At 41.1% G+C, this 26,923-nt stretch overlaps 1 pseudogene; it reads left to right on the forward strand.

Moving 5' to 3' along the window:
• Positions 1-26,923, forward strand: part of LOC132624201 (gamma-tubulin complex component 2-like) — a 91,727-nt pseudogene that overhangs the window by 56,028 nt on the left and 8,776 nt on the right.

The raw sequence follows: 26,923 nt of genomic DNA on the forward strand, positions 1-26,923 counted from the left end.
GAAAGTATCGGGCCTTGAGGGCCCACCTCGGGCCAACCCGAGGAGACGTACGTAAATTACAGATAGTAGACCTTATGAGGTCGTCCATAATCATTTGGAAGTATTCCGACTCCGTTTAGGAAGGTTGCATACTTAAAGCTCACTTTGAAGACAAGTTATAAGGAAAATGATTCAATCTCACTGAAGGAATTGGGGCGGATTTCCATCTCGAATTCCGAGGAACAGAGTCGTATCTAAGGCTCGCGGCCGAGCCTATTATGTTCAAAACATGCCTAAGAATGAAGGGGTAAGCTTTACATACCTCGATTGCGCCTTATGCTCGCTTAGCTTCACTTCCAATTTCGTCCAAAATCTACAATTGGTCATGTTTACCAATTGTCAAATTCAAGCCTTTAAGAATCCAAATTTTATTACTTGCCTACCGAAATTTCGGCAGCATTTCCCCTATGCATATAGCCTCCCCGAGATTCAACTCGGCTCAACACAACCAACAACAACCCAACAACAACATCAACAACATCAACAATTTTCATAATTCACAATATACGCAATTAGTCTACTTTACGACATAATGCAATAATCCTCATTTCGACTTCACACTTCCAAATCAATACCAACATATGCCGTAAAACAGCCCGCACATTATTTTCCAAATTTTCCCAACCAACCAATTCGCGATATAACTATTTAATAATTTCGCAAAGAGGTCAAAATTAACACTAACAACATCAATAACAACATCCTCCACATTCTACAAGTTAAATACATTTGTTTTCATCCAAAATTTTCTTCAAACCCCATTCTACAATTCAGCCATACCAACAAACGAATTTATCACGTTATTTCTTCGTTCTAATCCGTTAAAACTCTAAATAAACTTGTTAACAATAAAAAAAGCCTTATTCATACCTTAAGTGCACAGCCACCACGTCCACCCTCTTATTTTTAGTTGATTTTTAGCTCAAATCGAAGGCAACGCGACGTAGAACACTTTTCTCTTCATGGGCTTCGGGATTCGGGGCTCCGATTTTGGTCAAAAATTGATTTTTTTTCTCTAGACTCTCCTCTCTCTTTTTCTCTAGAGTTTTCTAGGTTTCTTGATCTGAAAATGAGGGAGAGAAACTGATTTTTTTTTCTATTAAAAGCGTGGGTAATGGGCCTGACCCGAATTGGAATCGGGTTGGGCCCATTTCACTGCCCAGCTTGACCTTTTGACCTTAAAACGTCCATATCTCCTTATACCGACGTCGCTCGGGAGCCCATGACCTACCGTTGGAAAGCTATTTCAATTATCTACAACTTTTATTTCTGGGCGTTTTCCCAAATTCCAAACTTATAATGCCGTTTGTGCCCCTCCAAGGCAGGTCATCCGAAAACGTTTTCTTAAAAATATTCGTTTGGAGGGCTTCCACTTTGATTTGGCCCCAGGGCCCTTCAGGGTTGTGTCTAACTTTACATATACGATTCATATAACTTTTCACATGTCCCAAAAAAATCTTGATGTGTGGGCCCCACCTCATCTTACAAATAATTCGACGTTCGAAAATGCAGGATATAAATGGTAACAGTCGTACTTACAGTTTCACGTGACATTTCGTTAAAGTTATTCTTGATATATGCTTGTTTATGTTAAAGGACTACTCAGTTATTAAGTGAATGCTATGGGCACATCGTTTTATCGGTAAATTGACTGGGTTGTAGACTTCTGAGAAGTTAGTAATCGACTGGTGGAGATGACTTTAATTATGGGCATATGCGATGTGTTAATGACTTGAGGAATTACTGGTTGTTTCACCTAGATTTGAGGAGAAATATGGATTTTGTTTGGTGATTCGTTTGGCTTATATGGATGATTAGTTTAGACGATCGAGTGGATTTGAGTGTTTGTTAGTCGGTAGTGATAAGAGATTTGAAATGAAATATGGGAACTGAAGGATTGCGATAAGGCATATTGCTATCGGGTTCAGGGAATTAAGTTTCGTAAGACTTGAGGTAAGGTAACATGGGTACTTGAAATGATAGAATGGGCGATGATGGGTTAACTGAGTTGTGTTCGGTATACATTTCAAAAATTGAGTAAGGCAACTCGGGCAAGGATGCTTCAGTGGGATACATAAGGATATTAATGAGATTATAGGTGTGATACGCTGGATTTAAAGAGTGTTCATGTTCGAGTTGTAAGGTTTAAGGAAACTCTAATGTGCAGAGTGTGTGGTACGATCCTCTCTCCAAGATTAATTCAGCTAATTGCAAGATTTATGATTTTGTGGTATTCAATGGAGTGGATTCGAGGATTGATTACGGTATCGATGATCGTGAAGTGATTAGAAAATTGGGAACTGATGAGTCGATAAAAGGTATAGTTGATTATGAACCGATAAGAAAAAGGTACATCTTGGGGATTTTGGGGCCAGTATGGATTGTGGTGTCGTTTTCTTGTACATTCCAGTGGAGATGTGATTGTTGCGTGAGCTTAAGAAGGAAATCTACAGAAATGGACCATGTGATATGATAGAGTTCCGTGAGGTTCGTGATCAGTGATGTTACATCCGACGTTTTTGCTTATTCGAAAATTCAAGATAAATTGACTTGTAATGAATAAGGCCACAATTGGACATTTCTTGGTGTTAATGTGTCGGTTATAAATACGTTGGTGTGGAATTACGGAAGGAGGCCAAGGGCAAAATTGGAATTTTGAAAACTTGCTTCATGAATTACAAAATAAAGCCAATTGGACTCAAAAAAAAAAAAAAAAAAAAGTGAGGCCCAAATTTAAGGGCCCAACCGGCCACACCATTGATCCAAGCCCATGGATTAATTAAATTCCATGTGACATTATATAATTATCCTAATCTATAGAACATTCAAGAATAAACAAGAAAAACCAAGAACAAGAAAAGAAAGAAGCCAATTCGGCTAGAGAGAAAAAGAAAGAAAGAAAAAAGAAAAAAATCCTTGGAGCTTCAATCTTGATTCAAGAATTCTAATTTTGTTGCAATCTTGCCAAGTGCAAGATTCTCTACAACTTGGTATAATTATCTTGCCAAGAGGACAACTTTAGTGACAAGTGAAGAACTTGAAGGAAAGGTAAGAATTTTGTGCTTTTGTTATGTTGTGAGAGGTGTATGTATGATGTAGTGAGTGGAAATGAATGAAAAGCATGAAAATTTTGTGTGTTGGAATTGGATGTGTGTTGGCCGAATATATGCATATTTATTGCATAGTTATGGTGACTTGAATTCATGTTGAAATCTAGTTGTGATTATGGTAGGACTTGTATTAGAAATGAAAGTTGAATGAATTAGGGAAAGTTGGAAAAAAATAGTATGTGGTCATGAGATGCAAGGAGTGAAATGGAAGTGAATTAAATTTTGTTAGTATGTTAATTGTGTTAATTGAGAAATGAATGAAGGAGTAATGGTTTTTGTTGTTATGGAAGAATGGTTATTAAGTTGTTGAAGGAAATTATTTAACTTTGTTATGGTTTATGTAAAAATGGAAATGAAAGTATCAAGAGGTAAATTATGATTATTGTTGATGAATTTGGAAGATGGAAATGTATAATTAACTTGTATGTTGAAAGTTAGGAAAAATTGGACAAGTAGTGGCTTAATGGAAAGTTGGTATGTTTTGCATATCTTGTGTATATTGTGTGGAAATGGTATGATATGCCTCCGACGTATGTTGTAATGATTTTGATGGATGATGAATATGAGAATAATAAATTTGGGTTGGAAATGTAACGTTGAAACGCAAAATGTTTCGTTATGTCGAAAGGATGGCTAGTGATGCCATATCGTATGTTTAATGCATATTGTTGTTATTGATGCTATTTCTGGATTGTTGTGATGATGAATTGAGCCGAGCTAAGTCTCGGGGATGTCTTATATACAGAGGAAATGCTGCCGAAATTTCGGTAGGCAAGTCTGTGTTAAGTTGAATTATTGAAAAGTTTGAAACTAACAAATGGTAAACTTGACCATTTCTAGATTTTGGACGAAATTGAAGTCGACGCCAAGCGAGCGTAAGGCGCTATCGAGGTATGTGAAGCATTTCCCTTTGTTCCTAGGCATGTTCTGGATGTGATAGGCTCGGCCGCGAGCCTTAAGTACGACTCCGTTCCCCGGAATTCGAGACGGAAAACCGCTCCAATTCCTTCAATTCAATTGAAGCTATTTTCTTACAAATTGCCTTTAAAGTGAGTTTTTGTACAAAACTTCCCTAAACGGAGTCGGAACACTTCCAAACGATTATGGATGACCTCATAAGGTCTATTAGCGATAATTTACATATGTTGCCTCGAGTTGGTCCGAGGCGGGCCCGCAAGGCCCGATATCTTCTGTAATACTTTAAATACTTCCGTTTTGTCCGATTTTCTCAGAAACCATCTGAACTATTATTTTGATTATGATACAACTATTTTTATGAAATTCTTACAAAATGATTTCTGAACATCTGAGAATCTGATTCTGATAATAATCTGTCGTGCCTTCCCAAGTAGGATATAGGCGCGTACTATGCATACTATCCGTATACTCTGATTTTGACTCGCCGTTTGGCACCCTTCAGTTTGATTGAGTCTGTATGTAAGTAGTTTCTCATTTATCGGTTCGTGTCTGTCTCAATGCATTCCTTCACTGCGTCCCGGGCCAGGTTCTGTTATCGTGCATATTTCTCTGCATTGTTCACCGCGTCCCTCGGCGTGCGGGCCGGGATCTGTATGTCTGTATGATATTATGATCTGTGTATGGGGATGGCGGCCAGGATGGCATATGATCTGATCTGATTCTGTCTGTCCACCGCGTCCCGTACTAAGAGGGCCGGGTTCTGTTACCGCGCCCCCAGACAGGGCCGGGATCTGTATGAATGTATGCGTGTGCCATCTGTATTTATTTAAGCACATGCCTCTGTATGATTCTGTATGACTCTGTACTACTCTGCATGCATAATTCTGTCCGACATACTTCTGTCTGTCCGTCTGAATTACGACTATGTCTGTATGTCCGTATGGATTCTGATTCTGTATGTCCGTATGGATTCTGATTCTGTAGGTCAGTATGGCTTATGATTCTGTATGTCCGTAGGGATTCTGATTCTGTATGTCCGTATGGATTTTTATTCGATACGCCCGTATGGACTCCGATTCTGTACGTCTGTATGGATACTGATTCTGCTCGTCTGTCCGTATTATGATTCCGTCTGTCTGTCCGAACCATGATTCTGTTTATCTGTATGAACCACGACTCTGTATGTCTGTCTGGATCATGACTCTGTCCGTCCGTCTGATTTATGGTTCTGTCCGTTATATTTCTGTGACTTCGGTTCGGACTATGTTTATATCTGCTATGTTTCTGCTTTACATACTCGGTACATTTTTCGTACTGACCCCCGCTCTTCGGGGGCTGCGCTACATGCCCGCAGGTACAGACGCACCGGGTGATACGCCGCCAGCGTAGGTTTCTGACTCTGCTGTTTGAAGAGCTCCTTCGATCCGGAGCATATACTTTTGGTATATATCTTCTGTTCTTCCGTATGTTCTGTATGTATGGAAATTCTGGGTACGGCGGGGCCCTGTCCCGTCATATGATTCTGTATGTCTGTAGAGGCCTGTAGATAGATGTGTGGGTTACGGGTTTCGTCGGTATGTTAGCCTTATCGGCTTATATGTAAATGTCTGTATGTTCAGGTATGTATGTATATATATGTATGTTTGCGCGCGTGCCGTATTTGTATCGACCTACTTCTGTAACTTCTGTTAAAAAAATATCCGTATGATTCGAAAGTCGGTCGGGTAGGTATGTACGGGTACCCAGTTAGGGTACCAGTCGCGGCCCACGGGGTTGGGTCGTGACAAAAGTGGTATCAGAGCGGTTAGTCCTCGGTATGTCTATAGGCCGTGTCTAGTAGAGTCTTGTTTATCGATGTGTTGTGCACCACATCTATAAACAGAAAGCTACAGGGCATTTAGGATGTTACCCTTCTTTGGATTCTTAGATCGTGCGATAGAACTGTATTAGTAGGATGATCCTCTCCTAACGATATGCTATGTTTCAGTGATGCCTCCGAAGAAGGCAACAGTTGTCCAGAAGGGCAAGGCGAGGATAGAGGCAGGAGAGACCAGCCGGGCCCCGAGGGTTACCAGGGCCAGTGTACAGCCTGCACTTAAGGATGTGCCCCCGTCGTCTGGATCTGTTACACCCCCCTTGCCGGAGGATATCAGAGCAGCAGAAGCTGCTAATCGGGAGACGGCTCCACCGCAAGCTCCTGAGGTTTCAGTGCCCGAGCCTCCAGCTCCACAGGCAGGGGCGGAGGGTAGGGCCATGCGAGATGCGGTTCAGTTATTGACCACATTGATGGCGGAGCAGGTTCGCAGGCATGGATTTGGGGGTGGTCGTGTGGACAGGTATGAGAGCTCCAGGGCTCGTGAGTTTTTGACATGTAATCCTCCAGAATTCTCCGGGACAAAACTTGAGGAGGACCCCCAGGAGTTCATTAGAAAGATGGAGAGTACAATACGATTGATTAAGGCTTCGCCGATTGAGTCTGTGGAGTTGGCTTCGTATCGATTATATGAGGTGGCGGCAAATTGGTATGAGTCTTGGCAGCTCTCCAGGGGTGACGATGCTCCCCCAGCGGTATGGGCCGAGTTTACTAAGGCCTTTCTTGATCATTTTCTACCACCAGAGCTACAGAGAGCTAAGGTTGATCGGTTCTTGAACCTGAGACAGAATGGTAGAAGTGTTCGCGAGTACAGCCTAGAGTTCGACTCACTGGCTAGGTATGCGCCCGCCATAGTAGCCGAGATGGCCGATAGGGTGCACAGGTATGTGATGGGACTAGACCCTTATCTGATTGACGGTTGCTTGGCCATGGATTCTCAGCCAGGGATGCATGTAGCCCGGGTACAGGCATACGCCCAGGGCATGGAGGACCGACGTAGGGAGCGTCAGCCTGATAGGGGTTACGACAGGGGCCGGCCTAAGAGAGCCAGATCGGCTGGATATTCAGGGGGATTTCAGGGTGAGCCTTCCCAGCGGCAGGGTAACAGGTATTCGTCCCAGCCAGCCTACAGTACACCCCCACAGTTCACGGGACAGAGCTCCAGAGTCCCAGGCCCACAGGTGAGCAGAGGTCCCGGTCAGTCGAGGCCACCCATACCCCCATGTTCTTACTGTGGGAGACCCCACCCGGGGGAGTGTTATCGCGCTACGGGCGCTTGTTATTTTTGTGGGAGCCCAGACCATCGAGTCAGAGAGTGCCCGCTTAAGGGCAGTTCAGGTTCAGCCCGGCCTGCTGGGTCCGTTGCAGGCTCATCTTCTCCTTCGGCGGCCATGCGCCCCACGGGGCGAGGAGCACTGACACCAGCACCAGCGCCAGCGGGTCGTGGCAGAGGACGTGGTGCAGCTTCTGGTTACAGCAGTCCTTCGAACCGCGTGTTTGCTTTAACCGGCCGGCAGGAACCAGGAGCGTCTGCGAGCGCACGCCCAGGTACGCCAGCGATTCTTTTTGAGAGATGTATGTATGGATAAGTCTGTATTTTGTTGCATTACGTGATCTTATACTTCTCGGTATTAGAAATAGTAAGGTAAATGTTAACTTGGTAGGTACCAAGATTCAGAAAGGCAATATGGTAATTGTATGACTTAGCCGGGGGTGGGACCCGCTACAAAAATTTTCTGAAAATTTGCTAAGACCCCGATTTGCTCTAAAATTACGCGACAAAGGTCGTGCGGGGCGATCGACGAAATTATATCAACCCTAACGCGTCGAAATGCATGAAAGTTTTGGAGTTAAGCGTGCTCAAGCCAGAGCAATTCTGGGATGGGTGACCCCCTGGGAAGTAATGCAAAGTTTTGCACAAGTGTAGGTATGATGGATATAAATGAAAAGTTTGGGGTAATCTAAAGGAAAAGAGAATGTGTGGAGTAATTAGTGCCTTTACAAAAGCCACACAGACCGACGCGGAATTAAATGGCAAAAAGAAAAGGGTACAACCCCGCTCGGGAAATTGAGCGAATTCGAATAACAGTCAGAGACGTTCGCCAGTAAGATAGTAGTAAATATATGTGTATGTGTGTATGTGTATGTGTATGTGCGTATGTATGATTTTCGTCTGGTACCCATATGGATTGAAAGCCGAGTCTCGGCAACTAATATCGTGATCGGCGAAAGGTTTTACTAAACCGAATACATGAAACGAAGCGGGGGTGAGGGCACAGATGCTGTCAAGGACTAGAAAAACCCCTATCCCATTATAACTCAGTCTGGTATGACGATGTCTGAAAAGGAAAATGAGTATGGATGGTAGGAAAGACGAAAGATAAGAAATGCGAATAAGCGGAATCTTTGAAAGAGTCGATAAGCGACACGCGAGACGATTTGTATGATAACTTGGCTAACCAGGTTACCAATAAGGGAATTTTCCATAAATCACTGGAGCCTTACTAAGAGTGATCTGATTCGGCTTCAGATTCTATCTGTTATACTTCTGCACTTCCGATTCTGCTATGGCTCTGTCTGTTACGCCTCTATGCTTCTGAACTCGATTATGTTCCCACCTGATAAATCTTTGTACATCCGATTCTGAATATGTTTCTGGTCGACATACTTCTGTATGATTGATTCTGAATACGTTTCTGTCTGACATATCTCTGTACGATTAACTCTGATTACGAATCTGTCTGACACACCTCTGTATGTCTGACTCCGGATATGAATCTGTCTTATATGCCTCTATACATCTGATTTCGATCGCACGCCTGTCTGATACATCTCCGTATGTCTGATCTTGATTACGACTCTATCTAATACATTTCTGTCTGTCTGACTTTGATCATGATTCCGTATGATACATTTTTGTACGTTTGACTCCGATCTCAAATCTGTCTGACATACCTCCGTACCCCTGACTTTGACTACGAATCCGTCCTCCATGGTTTAGTACGTCTACCTCCGATTACGAATCCGTCTGATATGCTTCTACGCGTTCGGTTCTAGTTCTGAATCTGTTGGTATGAAGTGTCTAGTATGAAGTGGGATTACGAAAACGTGGTAGGGATCTCAGGAGTGTAACAAGAAATGATATGGACTATAATGTCTGGAAAGCGTTTGTCTGTTACAAGAATATAGCTTATGGTTTGATGATTATGTGGGGTATGAGAAAATATATTATGAAGGCATTTGAATCAGTAATGTGAAAAATTACCCCATAATGTTGGTAAAGAAGCCATGCCGGAAAGTCAGTAAAGGACGACTATAAAGAGAACCCTCCCGAAGTAGTATGACGCCCCATAAGGTCAATTTAACATTCGAGGACGAATGTTTTTAAAGGGGGGAGGATGTTACATCCGACGTTTTTGCTTATTCGAAAATTCAAGATAAATTGACTTGTAATGAATAAGGCCACAATTGGACATTTCTTGGTGTGAATGTGTCGGTTATAAATACGTTGGTGTGGAATTACGGAAGGAGGCCAAGGGCAAAATTGGAATTTTGGAAACTTGCTTCATGAATTACAAAATAAAGCCAATTGGACTCAAAAACAAAAATAAGAAAGTGAGGCCCAAATTTAAGGGCCCAACCGGCCACACCATTGATCCAAGCCCATGGATTAATTAAATTCCATGTGACATTATATAATTATCCTAATCTATAGAACATTCAAGAATAAACAGGAAAAACCAAGAACAAGAAAAGAAAGAAGCCAATTCGGCTAGAGAGAAAAAGAAAGAAAGAAAAAAGAAAAAAATCCTTGGAGCTTCAATCTTGATTCAAGAATTCTAATTTTGTTGCAATCTTGCCAAGTGCAAGATTCTCTACAACTTGGTATAATTATCTTGCCAAGAGGACAACTTTAGTGGCAAGTGAAGAACTTGAAGGAAAGGTAAGAATTTTGTGCTTTTGTTATGTTGTGAGAGGTGTATGTATGATGTAGTGAGTGGAAATGAATGAAAAGCATGAAAATTTTGTGTGTTGGAATTGGATGTGTGTTGGCCGAATATATGCATATTTATTGCATAGTTATGGTGACTTGAATTCATGTTGAAATCTAGTTGTGATTATGGTAGGACTTGTATTAGAAGTGAAAGTTGAATGAATTAGGGAAAGTTGGAAAAAAATAGTATGTGGCCGTGAGATGCAAGGAGTGAAATGGAAGTGAATTAAATTTTGTTAGTATGTTAATTGTGTTAATTGAGAAATGAATGAAGGAGTAATGGTTTTTGTTGTTATGGAAGAATGGTTATTAAGTTGTTGAAGGAAATTATTTAACTTTGTTATGGTTTATGTAAAAATGGAAATGAAAGTATCAAGAGGTAAATTATGATTATTGTTGATGAATTTGGAAGATGGAAATGTATAATTAACTTGTATGTTGAAAGTTAGGAAAAATTGGACAAGTAGTGGCTTAATGGAAAGTTAGTATGTTTTGCCTATCTTGTGTATATTGTGTGGAAATGGTATGATATGCCTCCGACGTATGTTGTAATGATTTTGATGGATGATGAATATGAGAATAATAAGTTTGGGCTGGAAATGTAAGGTTGAAACGCAAAATGTTTCGTTATGTCGAAAGGATGGCTAGTGATGCCATATCGTATGTTTAATGCATATTGTTGTTATTGATGCTATTTCTGGGTTGTTGTGATGATGAATTGAGCCGAGCTAAGTCTCGGGGATGTCTTATATACAGAGGAAATGCTGCCGAAATTTCGGTAGGCAAGTCTGTGTTAAGTTGAATTGTTGAAAAGTTTGAAACTAACAAATGGTAAACTTGACCATTTCTAGATTTTGGACGAAATTGAAGTCGACGCCAAGCGAGCGTAAGGCGCTATCGAGGTATGTGAAGCATTTCCCTTTGTTCCTAGGCATGTTCTGGATGTGATAGGCTCGGCCGCGAGCCTTAAGTACGACTCCGTTCCCCGGAATTCGAGACGGAAAACCGCTCCAATTCCTTCAATTCAATTGAAGCTATTTTCTTACAAATTGCCTTTAAAGTGAGTTTTTGTACAAAACTTCCCTAAACGGAGTCGGAACACTTCCAAACGATTATGGATGACCTCATAAGGTCTATTAGCGATAATTTACATATGTTGCCTCGAGTTGGTCCGAGGCGGGCCCGCAAGGCCCGATATCTTCTGTAATACTTTAAATACTTCCGTTTTGTCCGATTTTCTCAGAAACCATCTGAACTATTATTTTGATTATGATACAACTATTTTTATGAAATTCTTACAAAATGATTTCTGAACATCTGCGAATCTGATTCTGATAATAATCTGTCGTGCCTTCCCAAGTAGGATATAGGCGCGTACTATGCATACTATCCGTATACTCTGATTTTGACTCGCCGTTTGGCACCTTTCAGTTTGATTGAGTCTGTATGTAAGTAGTTTCTCATTTATCGGTTCGTGTCTGTCTCAATGCATTCCTTCACTGCGTCCCGGGCCAGGTTCTGTTATCGTGCATATTTCTCTACATTGTTCACCGCGTCCCTCGGCGTGCGGGCCGGGATCTGTATGTCTGTATGATATTATGATCTGTGTCTGGGGATGGCGGCCAGGATGGCATATGATCTGATTTGATTCTGTCTGTCCACCGCATCCCGTACTAAGAAGGCCGGGTTCTGTTACCGCGCCCCCAGACAGGGCCGGGATCTGTATGAATGTATGCGTGTGCCATCTGTATTTATTTAAGCACATGCCTCTGTATGATTCTGTATGACTCTGTACTACTTTGCATGCATAATTCTGTCCGACATACTTCTGTCTGTCCGTCTGAATTACGACTATGTCTGTATGTCCGTATGGATTCTGATTCTGTATGTCCGTATGGATTCTGATTCTGTAGGTCAGTATGGCTTATGATTCTGTATGTCCGTAGGGATTCTGATTCTGTATGTCCGTATGGATTTTTATTCGGTACGCCCGTATGGACTCCGATTCTGTACGTCTGTATGGATACTGATTCTGCTCGTCTGTCCGTATTATGATTCCGTCTGTCTGTCCGAACCATGATTCTGTTTATCTGTATGAACCAAGACTCTGTATGTCTGTCTGGATCATGACTCTGTCCGTCCGTCTGATTTATGGTTCTGTCCGTTATATTTCTGTGACTCCGATTCGGACTATGTTTATATCTGCTATGTTTCTGCTTTACATACTCGGTACATTTTTCGTACTGACCCCCGCTCTTCGGGGGCTGCGCTACATGCCCGCAGGTACAGACGCACCAGGTGATACGCCGCCAGCGTAGGTTTCTGACTCTGCTGTTTGAAGAGCTCCTTCGATCCGGAGCATATACTTTTGGTATATATCTTCTGTTCTTCCGTATGTTCTGTATGTATGGAAATTCTGGGTACGGCGGGGCCCTGTCCCGTCATATGATTCTGTATGTCTGTAGAGGCCTGTAGATAGATGTGTGGGTTACGGGTTTCGTCGGTATGTTAGCCTTATCGGCTTATATGTAAATGTCTGTATGTTCAGGTATGTATGTATATATATGTATGTTTGCGCGCGTGCCGTATTTGTATCGACCTACTTCTGTAACTTCTGTTAAAAAAAAAATCCGTATGATTCGAAAGTCGGTCGGGTAGGTATGTACGGGTACCCAGTTAGGGTACCAGTCGCAGCCCACGGGGTTGGGTCGTGACAAGTGACTACTGAGGACTATATTTCAGTGAACCGACCTGTTGGGATTTATAAGAAATGGCTTGCCGGTGCACCGTTGGAAAAGTTCGTAACATTCTACAGTGAATGAGTTAGCGTGCTTTGAGAGAAAGAATTGTGGAATTCCTATCATATGAGGCTAGAGTTATATTTTCGGGGAGGTACCTTACTCGTGGTAATACATTATGATTGCAAGTAATATTAACTGGACAGTTTGGGTAAGAACTTTGGTTATTAAGGACTTGGGGGTAATTGTGTGAGATTTCGAGCAGCGGTGTAAAAATGGGTATTTTCGGAGAATTTACGAGCATATCGAGGTGATACTATAAGAGGTTTAATGGTTATATAATTACTATATAAGGCTTCAGGTTTCATGTTGAAAAGTTCGGGGTTGTATCGGATTTGCGTATCGGGTAACGGTTGAGAAACATAAAGTTTGAAATCATAAGGTATAGCTCTTTGGTACTAAGTTGATAACTTGGATAGGACTCAACTTGTGGAGTCGAAAATATTAGACAGGATTTGTTATGCGTGGTATGACTGTGATTGGTTTCGAAACTCGGAGTCAGTTCTAATGCCTTTTGGTGATATTCGAGAGTTGTGCAATAGTTCAGGGTCAACGTTGTTCGAGTTAAGTTGAAAGGTCTATGATTACACTTCCAGGAAGATATCTAAGGACTCAAAGCATTTCAGCTCAGATTTGAGGTATGACTGACTTACCGAGCTTCTCAGGATTTTCTAGTGGATTTGATGATACTTTTTTAGAACAGTTATTTGGGATAGAATGAGGGTATACAATGAGCCTAGTACAGATTTGAGGAGGAACTGTTGTGCGAGAGGTCTCTATAGTGATCAGTTGGTTGCTCGACGAGATATTAAGTGGTATGGTTCCTGTATTGTGATTGGAAGGTTTAAAAAGATTTGGAACTGGCCAAGTTGGCTGCCGGTAAGATCAGTTTTGATGGAATAGCGTAGAGATCGCAGATGAATCAAGGATTATTTCTGGCGAGAATAAGTCCTGGTTTCAAAAAATTTGTATGTGTGTTCATATGTTTCTAAGAAATCGCGGTGCGAGTAACGGCTTTAGAAGCTGTAGGAGAAGGAGTTAGCGAAATCAGAGTATTTTGTCGATTCAGAATGGGCTCTGGTTTGTGACCATGATTCAGAGGATTGCGTTGGTTTGGTAAAGTGTTTGTGGAGCCTATTAATCACATTCAGAGTTGCGATTTTATCCAATCAGAGAATTCAAGTAAAAGTAATTCATTTATTCGAGGATCAGTTGTGAGGGAAATTTGAATACGGAGTTATGAGAATTAGAGCTTGAGTTGAGTTAGAGAGTTGTGACTGGTAGAGTGAATGATCAGGTTTGGAGGTTACACCTGGCAAAGGTGTCATGCGATTTGGGAAGGAGGGCAAGTGAGCTTGAGGTGTATTGGCCATTTCAGACTACCCGTTATTGGACCCTTTGTTCTATGAGTTAGTTTTTCACCAGGCCGGTCAGGTGTTTATTCTGTCTTCCATGATTCTATGTTGGAGAAGTGCCTTTCTAATGGTTCATATATCATTCGTTGTGATTCAGTTCTGTTCAAAGTGAATCTTTCCTATCAGGAGAAATTCGATATGTGTTCAAGATATGCTTTGTTGTTGCAGGCTCAGGTATCTTTCCCCGTTCCCTTTCTTGTCGTTCGAGGACGAGCGATTGTTTAATTAGTATCTGATGTAATGACTTTCTTGGTCGTTATAGTCTTTCCGACACTTTTGACCTTTCCCTGAGCTTGTTTAACTCACTTTTGATCTGAGGGGACCGTTGACACGTTTTTTGAGGTGTTCGAGGGTTGATTTTTGTGACTTTTTGGGAAAAATTGGTTTTAAGCGAAAAAGAGTTGACTCAAACATTGACTTTTGGATAAACGGACCGTTTTAGGAAATTCATTGATTTCGAGAGGTCCGTATGGTCTTTTAGAACTTGTGTGTATATCTGGTTCGGTTCTCAATGCACTCAGGTGCATTTTGGAACTTGAGTTGGGAAGTTGAAATTGAGGCATCGGGCGTTGACTCGATCAACGAGACCTCCGTTGGAAATTCTGAGGCCACGAGTGCGTTTGTAGCGTGTTTTAATGTGTGTCTATGTATGTGGTTTGTGAGCAGATGGCCTCGGGTATTAGTCGAGATTTCGGATTGAGATTATGTTATTCCGAATATTTAATTAGTAATGTTTCGAGGAAGAGCTACAGGGCTCCTTAGATGGTTAATGAAGTGTTATGCATGTGCCAAGAAGGTTCCACAAGAATTGGAAGTCAAACGAATCAACGAGAGCAAGTTTGAAAAAAATGGGTTGTACGACCAGTTATACGGTCCGTATAACCATTCCAGAGAAGGGGTAATCCCTGGTAGGATTATACGACCACTTATACGGACTGTATAAGTGCCGTATAATCGGGTCGGGTCATTTTATTCCAGATTTTTCTCTTTTTGTATATAGATGACCCATGTTCATTTAATTCATTTCCCACATTTTGCCCATGTCTTGAAGGCTCTAGAACATTCCCCCTACCATATTAACACAAACCCAAGAGAAACCAAGGATTAAATAGCAAGAATCAAGAGAACCAAGTGTGGAGAAACTCTCTAGGGTTTGTAGAGTTCAAGATTTCCTTTGGTGTTGAAGTTGGAGTTTAATTCAAGTGAGATTCATTAATCCAAAGTTCATCCTTGTACAATAAAAGGTGAGTTTTACATCTATTTCATGTTATTATGAGTATTTGGTTGTTGAATATCTTGGGTAAGGGAAGAAAGTAGGAGATGAAGCTCAAATATGGATTTAATGATATTTTGAGTAGTAAACTAACTTGAATCATTGTTCTTAGTATGCCATGAGTATAATCTTGTTGTGGGTGGTACTAATGATGTGGAGGAAATATTGTATAAGTGAATATGGTGTTGTGTTGTAGCCATGGTTATGAATGACCTTAAAAAGGAGTTTTGAGGATTGGACAATGCTTAACTTGAAAGAAGCCCCTTGATTATGATATTATGGATGTTGCTATTGATGTTTGGGAGTTGTTTATTATATGGAGAAAGTTGATGAAACAAAGGACATGCTACCCAAATTCCATTAGCTCTTACTTAGTTTAGTTTAAGCTTAATCATGCTTTTAATGACCTAACCTTAGTACGAATTCTCTTGAATGTAGAGTCGTGAGCTTGAGAGGAGAACGTTTAATCGTTAAGGAGACATAAAGGTATGTTAAGGTTAGTCCACTTCTTTCAAAGGCTAGCCTGGATGCGGGCTAATGATGTTTACACTGTACCTATATGGTCGGGCAGTTTATATATGTTATGATGTTGTTTTAAAAGGTAAAAGTTAGCATGCATGGTTCCGCCTTAAGAGGCAATCAGTTATAGGTTATCTCTTTATCTTATATTTCTTTATTTCTTTATGATGTTATTATTCATGCCTTACATACTCAGTACATTGTTCGTACTGATGTCCTTTCTTTTGTAGACGCTGCGTTCATGCCTGCAGGTAGACAGGGAGAGGGTCCAGATTCCTAGGAGCTTTATGAGCATATTTGCAGGAGCGCTCCACTACTCCGGAGTTGCAGTTTATTGGTATATTCTTTTGTATTCATACTTGGGGCATGGCGGGGTCCTTTCCCGTCCTCATGACTTTCAGTACTCCAGTTAGAGGCTCGTAGACATGTGTGGATATTAGATATTTCATGACCTTATTAGTGTATTTTATGTATATCATTTTGTAGCTTTGCAGGCTTGTTTATATATATGTTTGAGGTGGAATCGAAGAATACTTCGTGACGAGTTTTATTTTTGAGAATGGCATTTATTCAGGGTGAGTTATTTGATAACTAGAGAAGTGGTCCACCGAGGTAGATTGGAAGAAGTCTGATAAGTGGTGCTCGGTAGGCTAGCTCCGGGTACCCGTCATGGCCCTCTGGTTGGGTCGTGACAACAGTTTACCCTATGGTGAGACTTCGTTCAATCAAGCATATATTTAGATGATATTGTCGGAGAAAGCAGAAAAACCTTCGGGTATGATATTGGGTTGGATATTGTCATAGGTTAGGCCCTGGTTTGTGATCGGGGCTAGCCACCCCGTTTGTTGGGACTTGATTTGTTCTATTGTTGTTGGATTGATGCCACGTGGTGATAGTAGACATTGGAGACTTATACTTCTTCATGATATTGAAGTATCTTAGTTGTTGACGTTTGATACGAGGATAGTGTTCTATATGGCTTGTGTAGCCTTTTCATGATATTGTTGGCGTACCCATGCTTAGTACTTGTGATGTGGATCTGGCTGTTGATGATGAGATCCTGCTTACTGTTGAGTTGATTTATATAAGTCTTGATAGGGCTGATAGTGTTGTGACTTCCATAGCATATTCGTTGGCATTTATTGCATTGATTTAGCATTTATGCATTCATACATGATGGAAATGGTTTGGAACTGATCAATGAAAGATTTATGGTATCTATAAGAGAAAATGTTTTAAATGCCCGATGGGAAATGGTTCCGGGTGATGTGATATTATATGATATGATTTGATATAGATCCTCCGCGGGCAAAGATCCGGAGACCTGTTACCATTGGGCTAAGATCCGGAACGAGTTGTACATGGACTCCGTGGGTAGCCCATGGGTTGTGCTGGTACGATTTGATACAGATCCTCCATGGGCAAAGATCCGAAGACTCATTACTGTTGGGAAAAGATCCGGAACGAGTGGTACATGAACTTCATGGGTCCCCAATGGGTTGTGCTACTGAGACGTCGATACTTCCGTCCGGAGCATATGTGTACATAGCATTGCATTGCATCCACATTTCATACATCATTGCGTTGTATTGCATTATGGCTTGTGTTGATGATCTGGTGATATACTTGTGTTACTTGTATTCAGATTGATTATATTAAGACTTTGCACACTTGGGATTAGATGCTATAACCTAGGTGACGACGTGTACGTGATTTCTGATTTGTGTTGACTTATACTTGTGGATTACCTGCTTATCTTACTTTATTGTCTAGATTATGTTAGCTAAAATTAGTCGGCCTATGATACCTACCAGTACTGTGGTTTTGTACTGACCTGCACTTGCTGCATTCTTTTATGAATGCAGAATTCCAGATTGGATCTACCTTTATTTGTCGTGGCTGATAGTCGCTCCGAGAGTTGCTTAGAGTCTACAGGGTGAGCACGAGACGTCCGCCGCCTTGAATACTCTTCTTTATTTATGTCTTATTTTCTATTCCTAGACATACTCAGACTTGATGTATTATTGATATTCCAAACTTGTATATTCTAGTTAGATGCTCTTGTATGGATTAGACCAGACTCTGGGGTGCATTTTTCGTACTTCCGCATATTTTTGTACTATTATTGTCAGACTTACGTGATTTTATTTCTTCCGCTTATTTAATTAATTGGTTGTGTTTTTACTATTGCTAGGTTGAGGATTCGCTTACCGAGCTGGGAAAGGTAGGTGCCCGCGCAACTTAGTTGAATTGGGTCGTCCCAAACAGGCATGAAATGCTCAGTAGACTTCAAACAACGAAAAGCATTGACGAGGTAAAATGATTATGTTAAATTTGTCTTATGTAAAAACTACAAAGGAACCTTGTGTCTAAACACATTTATAGAAGAGATTCCTGCTGAGATGGTCCTTCCATTTTAACTTAATGTATTGTTTCATTTGTTCTTTGATTCTTCTTTGGTGGCCTTTCAGTTACTTTGTTCTTAAATAGAAAATCTTCACAAAAGGTGCTGGTATTGATGATGACTAGCTTTTCTGTAACGTTCAAGAAGAACCTGTTAGTGGGCACATTTCAATAGCAACTGCTAGATTATGTTTTAGGTTTTGAGTCTATCAATATATTTGTTGTTTATCTGCTTACTGAAGTTCCCATTTTCAGGGGATTAATTTTGGTATTTTGTTCTAACTATTTTTTTTCCTCATGAATTTTCTCTAAATGCAGAAGGTGGAGAGTTTCCAATTGATATATCTACAATACGCAGCTGCAACCCAACGGTTGATTATGTCTCAATATGCAGCTACAACCCAACGATTGATTACCTCCTCATTGGATATTGCTGATACTGAGATGTTATCTACTGATTCTCCCAGTATAGATAAATATAAGAACTTGAAACTAATGACCTCATCTCAGATGCTGAGACTAGCTGCTGAAAGCGTCATAGTATTTGAATCTGTTATGTATGTTGTAATGAATTTGTACTTTGGTTTTTAATGTCAAGACCCGACCGGAGGGCCATGACGGGTACCCGGAGCCAACCTAATGAGTACCTCTTAACATACTTCTTATAATCATTTCTAGGTGAGCCACATGGCTAACTCATATTTACCACAACCTGAAGAGACACAATTTCCATCGGACATATGCACGTCTATATAAACTTCATCAACTATGCCTATTTCTACAAGCTAACAAGGCTGCCAAAAATGATATACAAAAATATGAACCGGTAAGGTTATGGAGCACCTAACTATATATATCTGTCTACGAACCTCTACAAGGAGTGCAGAACATCATAAAGATGGGACAGGACCCCACCATGCCTATATATGTACACAAAAGAATAGTACCTGCTAATTTGCAACTCCGAAACAAACGGAGCACCCCTGCACACTCACTGAAGAAGCAGCCTAGGGTCTGGTTCATCACTCTATCTACCTGCGGGCATGAACACAACGTCCACAAATAAAAGGACGTCAGTACGAATAATGTACTGAGTATGTAAGGCATGAATAGCGACATAATGAAAATATGAAGATAACATGAGATAAAGAGATCAATTTATACCTTATAATACCTCTTAAGACGACTGTCGTGCATACTTAACCTTTCTCTAAAGAAAACAAAAACATTCCATACCTACATATATAATGATACCGTACCTGGCCATAACAAGGCTCGGTGTTATCCGTATCCGGCCATAACAAGGCTCAGTGTTATCCGTACCCAACTGTAGTGGAGTGCACATTAGGTGTCATACCTGGTCAAATATGGCGCGACTCGGTGGGAGAACATACATACACATATATAAGGCATAAATAAGAATCCAAAGAAAGCACTACAACTCCATCGGAGTGACACAAGATCAATGAACCTCCGATTTACCATTATGGAATCATCATTTTCACTATATCTTCTCTTTAGGGTCAACTATCATAAGCTGAGATAAAAAATGAGGCACAAGATCAATAATATCATAAGCGCACCAAGAACTATGAGCATTAGTACTTCTAGGAATGGAGTCATCATGGAAGACATTATGAATAGCATGTATAAGTTCACAAAAATGGAATCATGCCTTAAGAAAGAAAGGGATGGCACGTCTCCTTAATTACTTAACCTTCTCCTACCAAGCCCGCAAATCTACATTCAAGAGGATTCATACTAAGGTTAAGTGTGGAAAATACTCTTAAGTTCAAACTAGAGTAATTCAAACTAGAGTAATTAGCGAGCTAGCGGAATTTGGGCAGCACTTCCCCTATTTTATCGACTTCCACCAAACTCCAAAAAAACTCCCAAAAAACAATAATAACATCAAAAATACCATAATTCAAGGAATTATATTCAATTTAATCTTAAATCCATCCAAAATCCCCTTTCAAGTTCACTCATAGTCATCTACTTCAATTCAAGACTTTATGACTTCTCTTCTATGATTCTTTCCGCTCCAAAACTTGATAAAACTTTAAATAAACTTAATCATATAAATAAGATGAAGAGAATACCTCATAATAGAATAAATTCACCTTACTCAACTCCTTCCAAGATCAAGTTTATCACAACATTGAAGAGAAGCACGAAGAATCATCTTCTATCGATTATCTTAGAGTTTTTGATGTTTGATCTTCTCTTTTGATGGTGTGGAAAGTTTTTAAATATTGTGGAGCCTTCAATAACTCTCATTAACTCTCTAATAACGTGGGGAAATAAGTGTGGGAGGTGGATATAAAAATGGGATCTATTGGGACTTAAAAAGGTCTTAAAATCGTCCCCCCGCTACAATTTGCGGTGGATATGCGGCCGTATATCCCCTCCTCTCCTTAGGGAGGAGGTTGGTCAGTGAGTCCAGCCATTTTTGTGTGTTTGTGTCCAGTTTTCTCCATATAAAACTCAGTCTATGGCCGCAAACTGGTCCACAAACTCCGATTTTCGCGAAAATGCGTTCTTTTCGATTCGTTTGACGTCCAATCCTCTTGGAACCTTCTTGGAACTTTTATAAAACTTCATTAACCATCTAAGGGGTGATATAACTCCCCATAAAGGTAATTCAAAGAAATGTATAACTCAAATAACACGTAATCTTCCCAAAACATGACTCAAATTCCAATCGTTCAACGAACTTACTTCTGCCGATTCATTTGACTCCAAAAACTTAAGGTACACACTTAAAATTATCAAATACCATCCTTAACCTTGTAAGGGATTCATTTCCACTTTAGTCTTGTGTTAGTTTACTCATAATGCAAGCGACACAAAATTTCCAAAGTGTAACATTCCTTCCCCTTGAGAACATTCGTCCTCGAATGTTAGACTCTTAGGGATTCTACAAAAATTTCACCAGAGGTGTCCCTGTAAATGTGCCACTACCAACCTTTCACAACAACCCAAAAAATGCAGTGCCTCACAGGGCTACAACAACAACAACAACAGTAATGGTCCCACACGACCAAGAAATCATAAAAAGAAAGCGTTACGCACCTGAAGACAATGTTGGATCTGTTTGAACCTCCTCTGGGAGTGTAAACAAATGTGGATACCTGGACTTCATATCTTCCTCAGCTTCCCAAGTCATTTCTTCCTTATTATTGTTTCTCCATAAAACTTTTACTGAAGCTACATCTTTAGTCCTTAATCTCCGAACTTATCTGTCTAGGATCGCAATGGGAACTTCTTCGTAGGATAATTGCTTAGTGACCTGGATATCATCCACACGTACAATTCTGGAAAGGTCTCCAATGCACTTGTGAAGCATTGATACATGGAAAACCGGATGAACTGACTCCAAGTCTGAAGGTAGATCTAACTCATAAGCTACCTGACCCACTTTCCGTACAACCTTGTAAGGCCCAATAAACCGAGGAATAAGCTTACCCTTTTTACTAAATCTCATGATGCCTTTAATCAGTGACACTTTCAAGAATACCTAATCATTAACTTGGAATTTCAAGTCTCGCCGGCGATTGTCCGCATAAGACTTTTATCGACTTTGGGTTGTCAATAATCGGTCCTGAATAAGCTTGACTTTCTCCACTACTTGCTGGATCAAATTTGGCCCTATTAATTTGGTCTCCCCTACTTCAAACCATCTAATTGGTGATCTACACTTTCGCCCGTATAAAGCCTCATACGGGGCCATCTGAATACCGGAATGATAACTATAGTTGTATGCAAACTCAATAAGTGGCAAATGATCTTCCCAGCTACCTCCGAAGTCTAACACACATGCCCTTAACATATCTTCGAGGGTCTGAATAGTATGCTCAACTTGTCCATCAGTCTGGTGATGAAATGCTATGCTAAGACTCACCTGAGTCCCCAAACTATTTTGGAAAGACTTCCTGAAATTAGCTATAAACTGTGCACTTCTATCAGAGATAATGGATACAGGAACACCATAAAGTCATACTATCTCCTTGACATACAACTTTGCATAATCTTCAACTGAGTACGTAGTTCTGACAAGTAGAAAATGCCCTAATTTCGTAAGTCTATCCACAACTACCCATATAGAATCAAACTTACGCTGAGAACCATGCAAGCATGTAAGGAAATCCATATTAATTACTTCCCATTTCCAAGTCGGAAATTCCATGGCTCGCAACAATCCCTCAGGCTTCTGATGCTCGATCTTTACTTGCTGACAATTTAGACATTGAGCTACGAACTCTGCTATGTCTTTCTTCATTCCATCCCTCCAATAAATTGACTTAACATCATGATACATCTTTTGTCGCTCCCAGATGAACTGAATAACGGGAACAATGGGCCTCTTCCAAAATCTGGTAACGTAATCCTGCAACATCAGGAACACATAATCTGCCTCAGTACCTGAGAACTCCATCTGTAAAAATCTTAAAGGGTGAATTTTTATTCTGAGGAAGTGTGTTTCTATAATGAATTAATATGGGATCCTCATATTGGTGCTTTTCACCTCCAATACTAAAGACGAAACAGCTGAATTCTGGATAGTAACTCCCGTATTGCCCGTGTCCATTAGTCGAACTCCCAAACTAGCTAACTGCTGAAACTCACAAGCTAACTCCCTCTTCTCTAGTTGGACATCACATAAGCTACCCATGGATCTACAGCTGAGAGCATTCGCTATGATGTTCGCTTTCCCCGGGTGATACAAGATGCTAACATCATAATCTTTCAATAGCTCCAACCATCGCCTTTGCCGTAAGTTCAACTCCCTTTGCTTGAAAATATATTGGAGGCTATTATGGTCTGTATAAATATCAACATGAACACCATAAAAATAATGTCTCCACATCCTCAATGCATGAATTACCGTAGCTAACTCTAGATTATGGGTTGGATAATTCTGCTCATGTTTCCGCCACTGCCTCAAAGCATATGCAATAACTTTACCGTACTGCATCAATACACACCCTCATCCAACACCCAAAGCATCGCAATAGATAACATAACCTTCCGATCCTTCTGGAAGTGTCAGAACCGGGGCTGAGGTCAATCTGTTCTTCAACTCCTGAAAACTGCGCTTACAAGCATCTGTCCACTGAAATTTAGCTGATTTCTGAGTCAGCTTCATCAGTGGTACAAAAATAGAAGAAAATCCTTCTACAAATCTTCTGTAATAACCTGCCAGACCCAGAAACCACGAACTTCAGTAGGTGTTGTATGCCTTGGCCAAGTTTTCACAGATTCAATCTTCTGGGTATCTACCCAAATACCATCAGCTGAAATAATATGCCCTAGAAAGATCATAGAATTCAACTAGAACTCACATTTTGAGAATTTTGCATAAAGCTCCCGAGCCTGAAGAACTCTAAGGACAACACGTAAATGATCTGCATGCTCTGCCTCAGATTGAGAATATACCAAGATATCATCGATAAAAACAATCACAAATGAATCTAGAAAAGGCCTGAACACACTATTCATCAAATCCATGAATACCGCCGGTGCATTGGTCAATCCGAATGACATTACCCAAAATTCAAAATGACCATATCTAGTTCTAAAGGCCGCCTTCAGAATGTCCTTCTCTCTAACTCTCACCTGGTGATACCCGGATCTTAGGTCTATCTTTGAGAACCATTCGGCACCCTGCAAATGATTAAATAGATCATCAATCCTTGGGAGTGAATATTTGTTCTTTATTGTCACCTTATTTAGCTGTTTTTAATCAATACACATTTGCAAGGAGCCATCTTTCTTTCTTACAAACAACACAGGTGCTCCCCACGGCGGCAAACTAGGCCTAATAAAGCCTTTCTCGAGCAAATCCTTCAATTGCTCCTTCAACTCTTTCAATTCTTCAGGAGTCATTCTATAAGGAGGAATAGATATTGGTTTAGTAGATGGTAACACATCAATGGCGAAATTAATCTCCCATTCTAGTGGGAGACCTGAGAGCTAGTCCGAAAACATATTTGCAAACTCATTAACTACTGGAATAGAGTGAAGAGTTGGCGACTTTGCTTCTATATCCTGGACCGGCACTAGGTAATAAATATACCCCTTAGCAATCATCTTCCTTGCCTTGAGATAGGAAATGAACCTACCTCTCAGAGATGCTGTATTACCCTTCCATTCTAGAACTGGCTCTCCTGAAAACTGGAAACGAACCATTTTTGCCCTGCAATCAACATTGGTATAATAGGAAGCCAACCAATCCATACCCATGATGACATCAAAATCTACCACACTCAACTCAGTCAAGTCTGCTATGGTGCGCCGATCATAGACTATAACCACATAATTTCTACATACCCGACTAGCTATTACTGTCACCAGCGGGTGTAGACACTTAGAAAGGTTTAATTGACTGAGGTTTCACCCCAAATCGACTAGCAACATAAGGAGTAACATATGACAATGTAGAACCTGGATCAATCAATGCATATACGTCATGAGAAGATATTAATAATATACCTGTGACAACATCAGGGGAAGACTCAAGATCTTGTCATCTAGCCAGTGCATAAATGCAGTGCTGAGGACCACTCGAACTGGACACTCTACCTCTACCAAGGCCTGCTAGTAGCTGTGAGCTTTGCCCCAGTGGGCGTACAGATGATTAAGAACCAACTCCTGATCCTGTGGGCTAGACCATATCTTTACCACCTCTCGAGGGATAGTCACGCATAATATGCCTTGACTGACTGCAGGCATAACAAACATCTAAACCTAATCGACACTGTCCCCAGTGTAATTTACCACACTGAGTACATCGTGGTAAAGGTGGTCTTATCTGGCCTGAATCACCCCTATACTGAGAACCCGAAGCTTTGAAACTCTGACCCAGTCCGGAGTGAATAGGTCTATCAAATCTCTGACCCACAAATTATGGAGGTGCACTAGCCGCTGAATGGCCTGAGTACCGAGAATACTGCTACCTCTGACCCCCTCTGAACTCACTAACAGGACCTGAGGATATGGCCCACTTACTATAACCCCTATCATGCTCACGCTCACCCTTCCGTTATTGCTGTCGTTCTTTGAGATCCTAGGCATGGGCCTATATATGAGAAATATCCATACCTTCTTGGAGTGAGGCCGTCAAACAATCATCAATCAAATGTGGTCCCAACCCATTCATAAACCGGTGGACGCGATCTCCCATATCAGCTACCATAGCTGGAGCATACCTACCCAAAGAATTAAAATGAAAGCTATACTCTCAGGCACTCAGGTTCCCCTATCTGAGGTTCAGGAACCTATCCGCTTTAGCCCGTCGAACCTCAGGCGACAAATAATACTAAAGGAAAGCATTCACAAACTCTTGCCAAACAGGTGGAGGTGCGTTAACCCCCCTAGAAAACATCCAGATAGTACACCAATGAACAACAACATCCCTCAATCTATAAGAGGTCAACTCTACTGACTCAATATCTGAAGCATACACTACCCACAATGTTCTCAACATCTCATCTATAAAGTTCTGCGGGTCCTCATCTGGTTTTGACACAAAGAATTATGAAGGGTCCAAGTTAATGAAATCACGGACTCTGGCACTGATAGACCTGTTACCATGACCCACAACCTGCCGCTGGGCCTGAGCGGCTACTAACTAGGTTAGCAATGGATGGCCTCTCTCATTTCCTGATCTAAGGCATCTGATGGAGGAACTGGGGTGCTGGAGTTGGAGCTCCTCTTTGCTTCTCTGGAGCAGGCGGAGTGTGAGAGGACTGAGATAGAACCTCATTTTGAGACTCGACCTCCTTTACCTCCATAGGTAGTACCCGTTCAGTCCTTCTACCTGCCATTGACTTGCCCTTCTAGGCTGCAGTTGCTTTTCTCTTCATAGGCATTGCTGAAATCATAACACACGGTCAGAAAGAAAGAAAGGTCAATCATTCATAAATGCCCTGCAGCTTCCTGTTTATAAGTGTGGCGTGCTTCACACCCATAACCAAGACTCTACTGGACACGACTCGTAGACACACCCTAGGACGAATTGCTCTGATGCCCTTTTTCAATGACCCAATCGGAGGGCCATGACAGGTACCCGGAGCTAACCTATCGAGCACCTCTTAACATACTTCTTATAATTATTTCTAGGTGAGCCACATGGCTAACTCATATTTACCACAAACTGAAGAGACACAATTTCCATCGAACATATGCAGGTCTATATAAACTTCATCAAGCCGACTACAAGCTTCTACAAGGAGTGCATAACATCATAAAGACGGGACAGTACCCCGCCATGCCCATATATGTACACAAAAGAATAGTACTAGCTAATCTGCAGCTCCAAAACAAATGGAGTGCCCCTGCACAATCACTGAAGAAGCAGCCTAGGGGTCTGGTCCGTCTCCCTCTCTACCTGCAGGCATGAATGCAACATCCACAAAAAAATGGATGTCAATAAGAATAGTGTACTGAGTATGTAAGGCATGAATAACAAAATAATGAAAATATGAAGATAACATGAGATAAAGAGATCAATTTATACCTCATAATACCTCTTAAGGTGACTTCATGTATACTTAATGTCACGACCCGTCTAGGGGCC

The sequence above is a fragment of the Lycium barbarum genome, chromosome 12, assembly GCF_019175385.1.
Source record: "Lycium barbarum isolate Lr01 chromosome 12, ASM1917538v2, whole genome shotgun sequence".
Taxonomy (NCBI): domain Eukaryota; kingdom Viridiplantae; phylum Streptophyta; class Magnoliopsida; order Solanales; family Solanaceae; genus Lycium; species Lycium barbarum.